Source organism: Dromiciops gliroides, chromosome 3, assembly GCF_019393635.1.
Source record: "Dromiciops gliroides isolate mDroGli1 chromosome 3, mDroGli1.pri, whole genome shotgun sequence".
Classification (NCBI taxonomy): Eukaryota; Metazoa; Chordata; class Mammalia; order Microbiotheria; family Microbiotheriidae; genus Dromiciops; species Dromiciops gliroides.
In genome coordinates this window covers 321,233,585-321,244,060 of record NC_057863.1, presented here as the reverse complement: position 1 = coordinate 321,244,060, position 10,476 = coordinate 321,233,585, and positions in this window count along the sequence as shown.

Below are 10,476 nucleotides of genomic sequence, written 5' to 3'. Positions count from 1 at the left end.
TTAATTTACGCGATACCTTAAGGTTTGAAAAATGTTATCCCATTTGATCCTTGCATCAACCCTGTGAGGTAGGTGCTATTATTATAATTCTCATTTTAGGGGGCAGCTAGGTGGGAAAGTGGGAAAGCAACAGCCCTGGATTCAGGAGGACCTGAGTTCAAATCCAGCCTCAGACACTTGACACTTACTGACTGTGTGACCCTAGGAAAGTCACTTAACACTCATTGCCCCACAAAAAAAAAGATTTAAAAAAATTCTCATTTTACAGATGAGGAAACTGAGGCTGCGAGAGTTTAAATGACTTTCCCAGGGCCATACAATCCTGTACGAGGCAGGATTCAAACACAGGCCTCCCTGACTCCAAATCCAAAACTCTATCCACTGCACCACCTAGATGTCCCTTGTATGATTTTAGTCATAAGTAAAACCATACAAATACTTTTTTTCTTTTCCCTGTAATAGTTTTCTATTCTTTTCTATCCCCATGCAATAGTTACTCTGTAATAAAATGATCAACTTGAGGGAAGGGATGGGAGGTAGGCAGGGCAGGGGAGCAGTCGAATAAGAACTGAAAGTAGTTGTGAGAATAGAAAGAGCTAGTTCCTCAAACTTTTTCTGGGGTGTGGGGTTGGGGGGCTGGATAGCTGTGACAGCAGGGGAAGGGCACTGTTGCGGTCTCAGTGAGAACCCTGCTTTTCTCTCTTTATTAAAAGCCCTCAGGCTGAGCCCCACAACTTGTGTGGGGGGTGGGGATGGGGATGGGGGTGAGGGTGGGGTCAGCTGTCAAATTGATCTTCCAGAAGTACAAGTCTGACCACAACAATTTCCTCCTCAATACACTCCAGTGACTGTCTATCACCTCCAGGATCAAATAGAAAAGGTTCCATATGGTGTTCAAAAGTCCTTCATAATCTGCCCCTTACCCCCAACCTTTCTAGTCTTATTATCCCTTACAGCCCTTCCCATCCAAGTACTCTTTGATCTAGTGACACTGGCTTCCTTGCTCTTCCTTAAACTACATCTCCTGACTCAGGATATATTGCCATTTTCACGGGTTGTCCCCTGTTACAGGAGTGCACTCCCTCTTCACCTCCACCCCCATAGCGTCCTTGACTTCCTTTAAGCCTCTGCTAAACTCTTTCCTTCCACAGGAAGCCTTTCCTGTTGCCCCTTAATTCTAGTGCCTTCCCTCCATTGTTTGCCAGGTCAAGAAATCCATGCAATAGACCAACTGCTGATCACATGACTTATTTTGTGAATTACTTACAGTTCAGTCTGGTTCAATGGAAAGAATGTTAACTGTACCTGGACCCAGTTGACCTTAGCTTAAGTACCTCCTCTACTGTGATTTTGTTCTATTTAAAGTATGAGTCTATTTCCTCACCTGAAAAAAAGGGAATAATATTTGCATTTCCTAGCCTTCCAGCTTAGTTATGCAAATCAAAACAAGAGCACTTTATATTATATAAAGTGTTTCAAAACCATATCTACCATAAGTTACTTCTTCATTTTACTTTAGGTATACACATTTACTTTAGGTATTCACAAAGGAAACTGTGACTTCACAAGTTGCATCTATTTACATACCAGGCCCGATAGACACAAAGCTGCCCATGTGACTTGGGTTCTAAATTGCTGAAGAATATCTCAGTACTGGGATTACTGATCCCATATACCCACTGTGGCAGGTAAAACTATATGTGGTCACCCTATTTCTGTCCTAAGTGTAGGGAAAATTAGCTGGGGTTTATCATATATTTGTTACTTAGAAATTAGAGGCTACTGTACCAGTTTTGGGACATTAAGCATTTATTAAAGTATATTAAATAATAGGGGCAGCTAGGGGGGCAGTGGATAGAGCACCAGCCCTGGAGTCAGGAGGACCTGAGTTCAAATCCAGCCTCAGACACTTGACAACTTACTAGCTGTGTGATCCTGGGCAAGTCATTTAAACCCAATTGCCTCAGGAAAAAAAACCCCAAAACAAAAACAAAACTGAAGTATATTAAATATTAGTAAAGAGAGCACACATGGCTCTGAAAGATAGGAAAGCCTAGCTAGGAAACAGAAGAGAGAAAAATGGGGAACCCTAAAGGGCTGTGTCTTCTCTCACCAAGTTCCCCAGGCCAAAGAGCTCTGTGCAAGCTTGCTGTGGGCAGGAGCAGAGCCCACCCATGCATATTGTTCAAAGTTAATTGGCTAGCATCATTCAAATCTATTGGTTCACTGGATTTGAGGGTGGTTCGGCGCAGTTGTGCTGAGGTCAGAGTCAGAAAACGGATCCTCTGGCAGGAACAAAGCTTTCAGGTAAGTGTGGTTTTGAGTGAGGTAACTTGACTCTGGGTTGACCTTAAGAAAGGTCAGGTCCGGCTCTCTCAGCAGGGGGCCCTTGGGAGTCCCAAACCCGTATTATTAATAATTTTCTCACACCAGGAGAAAGATTTCAGGTCTGTAGGCTGGATTAGATGGCCTCTGAGATACCTTCCAATTCTATGGATCAATGATTCAATGAATTTTTGCCCTATTTGCATTGTTTGTTGAGCCAAGACAGCTTTTCTATTTCTTTTGTCCAACCATTTAGTAATAAATTGTTCTTTAAATTTTATCTTCCCTCCTCCATGCCCACCTTGAATCTACCAGCTTCCTGCACAATGGGAACCATCAAATATTCAGGAAAGAGGGGCAGCTAGGTGGCGCAGTGGATAGAGCACTGGCCCTGGAGTCAGGAGTACCTGAGTTCAAATCTGGCCTCAGACACTTAACACTTACTAGCTGTGTGACCCTGGGCAAGTCACTTAACCCCAATTGCCTCACTAAAAAAAAAAAAAAATTCAGGAAAGTAAGCCAGAGAACTAGAAGGTCTCTGATTGAATTCAGCTTTTCAGCAAATGTGTGATGCAACACTTCTAGGGGAAGCAGGTCACACACACACACATAACTAAAATACAAACAGAACAAGCCAAGCACATAAGAGGTGCAAACCAAGTGTATGCTGACATCCAAGAAAGGAAAGAGGACTAAAACGTGGGTGAGATGTGGGCGGAACAGTGTTCTCTTTCTTCCAGATTTTGCAGAATGTATATTCATTTGCTTTTTCATAACAGCACGAAATGTTAGCTCTTTTTGTTGATCTGGAAGAGAATGTCATCTCGAACAATGACTATTCATTTTCCTGAAATTCTGTTTCACAACAAAATAATGTCCTGCGGGGTTTATTATAAAGGTATCGTTGTTAGAATCTAAAAGAGACAAACAGAATCTGAGTTGCAAAAGGATCTCAGAGGTCATCCGATCTAACCAATTCCTCTGCTGGAATTGCCTCTCCAATATCTCTCCAAAATGGATGTCTAGTATCTGCTTGAAGACTTCCTAAGGGAAAACCATTCCCCTTTGAAACAGCTCCAATTGTTACAAGTTTCTATTAAGTCGAAATCTTCCAATCTGCAACTGCCTTCTACTCCCTTCTTTCTACTGGAGGGGCGTGGGGCAAGCAGAATATATGTCATTCCTTTTCCATGGTGTAGCTCTAAGAACAGCTGTGATGGCTTAGCTAAGTCTTCTTAACTTGAAATTTCACCAGTTCCTTCTGCTGAGCTTTGGATGGCTTGTTCATCAGGATATTGAGGGGCTTGGAGCCAATGTAGACTTGGAGTCAGTATGGAGGTTGACTTTCTGCTGCTGATTTTGTGCATTTTTGTTAATAGTTGGCCATTAGAGGCAGAATGAGCCACCATCCATGGTGATGTCAGCTCTACCACTGACCCTACAATTGTAAACAGCAGTCTGTGAACAACAAGTGATGTGTAGGCACAAGACATTTCTAGGACCAGTAGAATCTATGTGCCCCAAGCTAGCAACATAACTTAGGAGCTACCAGGAGGGTAAACCAAAATCAAAAGAGACCAGAAATCCAAATGGAATAGATAGTCAAACATGTGAGTTTGAATGCCTCCTTAGACACTATCTGTGTGATGCTAGGTAAGTCACTTGTTCTCTCTCAGCTTCACTTTCCTCATCTATAAAATAAGAGATATTAGAATTACTTACCTCACAGGGTTATTGTAAGGATCAAATGTTCTTTGCAAACATTAAAGTACTATACTCAGAGTTTGATTTGACTTAACATCTAAAGTCCCTCCTGACACCAAGATTCTGTGATTCTGATACCAAGGTAATTATTGTAATGTCCTCGTTGGTCATCATTGTTGTCATCCTCATAGACATCATCATCTTCCTCATTGTTGTCATCTTCATCGTCGTTGCCATCATTATCATTCAAAGTGTGATGTTTAAAATCTATATTGTGGTCACCTTAAATTAGAAGCTTCAGCACCAGTCTTTGGGCATTAAACATTTCTTAAAGCATAGAGGTATTCACAAGGAGTTCAGAAAGTTAAGAAAAAAGAAGTCCTACCTAGCCTAGAGTTCCAGCCTGGTTGGGTTTTTCCTCAAGTCCTCCTCCATGAGCCTGCTTTAATCAGGAACTCTCTCCAGCAAACTGATTGTGGAAGCTTTTTATGGGTCTGGAACAGAGGCGATCCTTACAAGCTGCTTCAAGCTGATTGGTTGCTGTCCTCCAAATCCATTGGTTTTGAAGGTGTTCTCAAGTTGAGTTCACAGTCTAGTTTCTGAGAACAATACCTTCTTAAGGTCTAGCCAGGTGTGATTACAATCCAATTAACTTGAAGTAGGCTTAATCAGCAGTCAATCACTCTCACTTGATTCAATCAGTCTAGATTAATCTCCAGGTGGGTCTTTGAGTATCTGCTAAATCCCATTATTTCATCACAAAAGCAAGCCTATGGATAATAAAGATTAAGAACTCAGCAAAGTGACTAGTTAATAGGCACAGCTCACCAGCAACAAGCTTATTGTTGAATTAATGAACTTCTGAACTCCTTCTTTACTTCCAACCTAGGGCTGCAAATGGGATCTGAGAATGGGTGGGATTTTACCCACAGATGAAGGAAACATGTTTATGTTCTTTTTACTATGTATATACATGCATATAGGCCTGTGGTGGTAGCATAAGCTACATGTGGTACTGTATATATACAAATATGTATATATATGCATACATATGCACATATGTATATATGCACATATATGTGCATATGTATATATATGCATAAACATATTTATTATATTAGAATGTATGTGTATATGTGCACGCACATATACATGTGTGTAGATATATATGTGTGTGTATATATATATATGCATATAATGAGGAGGTATGGAAAGAGGATAACAGTACTCCAAGGCATAGGGCATAAAGGATTTGAGCAATGCATTCTCCACCTCCATTTCTTTTGAAAATGACCAATCTGTTTGGAAAGCTTAGGTCAAAAGAGGTATTTTGGCCCTATCTTGACCTCTAGCTCTACTAAGGGAATAGAGACAAAACCTCAAGAAAGAGAGAGAGGGATCTGGTTTTGAAGCTTCTTGGCCAAGGTTGTAGACAGACACAAATGCCAGTCAGTCAGGCTCATATACTACCAAAGTTTCCTGCATTCATTGCTTTCAGCTCCTCTCTCACATAATTCAATCTCATTTTATTTTAACCACAGATCTTTTTAACTGCATATTTGTGGTATGAGGTTTAACAGGAAGTAACCTCCCACTTCACATATTTCCCACCCATCCTTTTTTTTAGAACCCACTCCTACTTTGCATAGCAAGTGTTTTCAATAGATTATAGAGCCAGGGACCTCAAAAGAAGAGGTTGGAAAAAATATGAGGGTGGATCTGATCCTCTGGGCTACTTTCTCTTGCTTCTTATCCTGATATATTTGAGGGGGAGGATGTAAAAAAATACTCACAGCAGCAAACATTTGACTTATGATCTCTCTATAAGCAACAGTTTCAAAAAGGCAGAGTGTGAACTGATGCACAGAAAATAAAAAAAACTTTCTAACAGAGTTGTCCAAAATGGAGTGGGATCACTCTGAAGGCAGGGAGTTGTCCCTCAATGGAAATTTTCAGGAGAAACTAAATGATGACTTGGCAGGAATGCCAGAGATGGGATTGCTGTTCAGTTATGGATTTATATTCCTAGCATGTAGTACAATACTTAGCACACAGTAGGCACATAATAAATGCCTGTCAGCTTGACATCTGAGCTTCCTGAGATTCTATGATTCTAATACTGGCATAATTATTGCAATATCCTTGTTTTCATACCTTTTAGGTAGATAATATACAGCATTCTGAATCTATGATACTTAATAAATATGATGTTGATTCTGATAGGATTTATGTAAATACGTTGATGTGTCATGTTGACCCATGAACTTTAGATACCCGTCACCCATGAAACTACTCAATAACAAGGCAATCAATCCCAATACATTTTATGACATAGGTAAGCTTATACAAGTAATTAGTCTACATGTGACCTTCCTGTTGGCATTGATAGAAGGCAATTAACCTCTAAAATGCATAGAAACTTCCTGTTCATTAAAGAGACAGGAGAGCAAATGGAATTTTCCCCCTACTACAAAGAATCCCTGAGGCTTATGAAGATTATAGTTTATTCTACTACATTTTCATTTGAATGAATGAAAATGAATAAAAAAGCATTTATTAAATACTTACTATATGCCAATTCCTGTGCTAAGTATTGGGAATACAAACTCACACAAAAAAATGATTTGGTCTCTGTTCTCAAGAAGCTCACATGCAAATTTAGGGAAGGAAGTTCTGCTATAAAACAAGTTAAAAGACCTAGAAATACTCAGCTCAATCAGCAGGGATGATGCTTAGAGCCATAGATCCTTAGGTTGCATCAGTAGACCAAATGGCAGTACCCTGGGGTCTAATGCACATAGAGACACAGCAGAAGGTAAGGTCCAGAGGATCTTAGGATGGGTGCAGTGGCAGGGAAGATGGTCTTCATGTCATCTCATCAGAATGAATACATTTGGTAATTTCCAACTCATGCAAAATATGTAAGCAATAAAGCAGACCACATAGGGTCTGGGAAACCAAGCACCAACTGTCTTTGGTGGTGAGTCTGCCTGGCCAGCCTAGATTGCTTCATTTAAGTATGAACATAGATGGTAACTGAAAACGGGTTCTTTATGGTATATTTATGGCTACTGATGAGGCAAATGGGCACCATAAAAGGAAAGGCAATCCTATGAGCAAACTCCCGAGCTTCCTTCTACAATTAGATTGACACAAATACATGGAATCATTCATGAAACAGGAAGCAACTGTTAGGTTAAATTGGAATGTGGTCAATGACCATCATTCTTGGGAAATAGTCTGGACAACTATGAAACAGTAATCATTAACTGTGGTGACATAGTTGGTAGGTAAGTCATAGCCACAATATGGTGAAATCATCTTGATATCACCATTAAGAATATCATCAGAGGGGAAGCTAGGTGGTGCAGTGGATAGAGCACTGGCCCTGGATTCAAAAGGACCTGAGTTCAAATCCGGCCTCATACACTTAACACTTACTAGCTGTATGACCTTGGGCAAGTCACTTAACCCCAACTGCCTCACACACACAAAAAGAATATCATCAGAGTAATATTTTAATGCATTAGATTACAGAGGTAACCAATTCTATAGAAATACAAATATCAAAATATTTTTTAAGTTCATGTACCACTTCTGGTCATGTGACCAATGAGACACAATTAGACATGTTCTCTGATCTTCACAACTTTTCCAAGCTGTCATGAACAAGAGTTAAAGCAATTTGAGCATTTCCAAGGTGTAGGACCCCGAGGAAGTAAAACCTAATGAACTAACAACAAAAAAGGCCAGGAATCCCTAACCCCTAGAACACTCCCTCATCACCCCATGTCTCAATGTCTACTATGTTCTGGCAATAGGGCTGCATGGATGTGAAACAGAATTCAATTCTACTCCCCTAAATCCCTGTTTAGTACTTATGAAATCCCAATGGTAGAAGCTTGCTTGGGCTGTGATAGCAGTGTGCTAATACTCTGTACTGCCACAGAGCTCAACCAGAGAAATAGGGAATGAAGGAAACTGAGGCAGCACATATATGTGTGGCTATGTGATACTACACTGTTGTTCTTTGTCCTTCATTCTCAAAGAGGACCAATAACATCAGGATTAAGCTAAAATGGCTGAGGAGTCATAACCTCATGTTTACAGAGGAAGAGGAAATAATAATACCTATTTGGACAAAAAAAAGTCCACATACCGCAAGTTAAAAACTTGAGTCACTGTAGAATAAAAAAGATGTGCAAGAAAGATATTATAGCACTTAGCTTATACTACACCTTCTTTGTCCCCATGTGGAAATTGGTAAGTAAGGCAGGATGTGGTATCTCCCAGAGTCTTGAAACATCTGCCAAGACCAAAGGGCCCTGACTCCACATGGATGGGCCTTCTGGTGCCTTTAGGTGATTAGAAAGCCCTGTCAAAATGACACCAGGAACCCAATGGCTAATCCAATCCCACTGACAGCTTTATCACTTTTCAGGGGGAAACTAGATTAACCCATGTGGGTTAAGTTCAATTTATTACTGGAAATATGTTTCTTACTTAAGCTTAATCTTTATCTTTTCATTAATTCGTGGGTCACCTGTAACTTTGATCATTTAAAGGTCATGATAATATGTAGCCATATAGAATTACTAAGACAATATTAATGTAAAAAAGATGGAAGGTGGTGACAGGGAATAGTTTTGGATTATTGAATGACAAAGGTAGCATCAAAGTTTGAACTAAGGCCCTCTAAGTCCAGTTACTACTATATATTCTGCTGTACCTCCATTTCATTATTTTCCTGTTTTATTCAATTAATTTCATTTCATGATGCTGGTGGTATTCTTTTCTAATATTTTTCATTGTAATTTTACAGCATCTTAGCTATGTTAACATATGGCTAACTAGTTAAATAGGTTTTTGCGAAATAGCCTGAGGGCTCATTTGTAAAGACCTGTTTGATTTTCTGTTCCTAGACTTCTCAAACCATGACAGATACGCTTGTTTAATTTTCACCTTTATCCCCTGACAAGACAGTATTGCTTATCAAAATTCTAGGGCCTATGAGAGGACCGGTTTTATTATCCTCTGAGAGACCTGAATGAACTCCAATGATTTAACCCTACCAGGAGCCACATAATGTGCTGGGAAGATAATGTTTCTCCTTTGGAAGGTGACACTTGGCTTCTGAGCTTCTAATAGGTTTCCCTATATTATCTGTAGAATTTGGCATTTGTAAAGTCTTAATCCTAGAATGCTGGAGGGGAAAAAAGAGCAAACTTCACTGCGCTTAGGATCTGGTTGATCAAAATCACTTTTATTTATTTATTTATTTACATGCAATCTTTAGGGAGAGTCCTAAAGTTGGCATTTTTTAGAACTCTGAAAGAGAGAGAAGACAAAATAGCTTACCCAAGTCAAGTTGCTCTAGATGTTCCTTTAGGGACCTAGGTAAAAGAATTATATAGAACAGGACATAGCAGACTGGCTCTTGGGCATCTAGGTAGTGTAGTGCCATGCTCTTAAACTGTGGGTCATGCCCTTATATGGGGTCACATAACTGAATGTGTGGGTCATAAAAAATTTGGCAACAGTAAAAGGTTACTTATACCTATTTTATATAATGGGATCACATAAAAATTTCTTGGGCTAAAAGAGGTCACAAGTGGAAAAAGTTTAAGAAGCCCTGGTGTACCAGATGAGGTGCTGGGCCTGGAGTCTAGTCTCAGACACTTACTAGCTGTGTGGCCTTGAGCAAATCACTTTACCTAGGTTTTCCTTAGTTTCTTCAACTGTAAAATGGGGACCTTGGAGAAGGAAATGGCAAGCCACTTTGGTATTTTCACCAAGAAAATTCCATAAAAATGCAGTCATGAAGAGTCAGATATGACTAATAAGACACCCACAAAAACAAGTTGTCTCACAGTTTCTTTGGATATTTTTGCAACAAGACAACTACCTCAAGTATCCCCACCTGTACAGGACATAAGCTTTTAGGGAAAAAAAGAACAAATTTTGATTCTTGGATGAGTGAGTGAGCTCAGCTGTCTCATCTCTGGTAAACATTGGCTGGTATGTTTGAGGATTGCTCCATTGTTTAATCTCTCTTCTACAACACACCTTGGGGGTGTGACAGATTTACAGAGCTGAACCTGGAGTCAGGAAACCTGGGTTTGACCCATTGCCTGGGTGATTCTGAGCAAATCAATTAATCTCTCAGTGTCCTAGGATAGGGGCAGCTAGATGGCACAGTGGATAGAACGCCAGGCCTGGTGTCTGGAAGAGCTGAGTTCCAATCTAGCCGCAGATACTTATGAGCTGCGTGATCCTCGGCAACTCACTTCACCCTGTTTGCTTACCTGTAAAACTCAGTTTCCTCATCTATAAAATGAGCTGAAGAAAGGAATAGCGAGCTATTCCAGTATCTTTGCCGAGAAAACCCCAAATAGGGCCATGAAGAGTCTGACATGACTGAAACCAACAATGTCCTAGGATAATGCA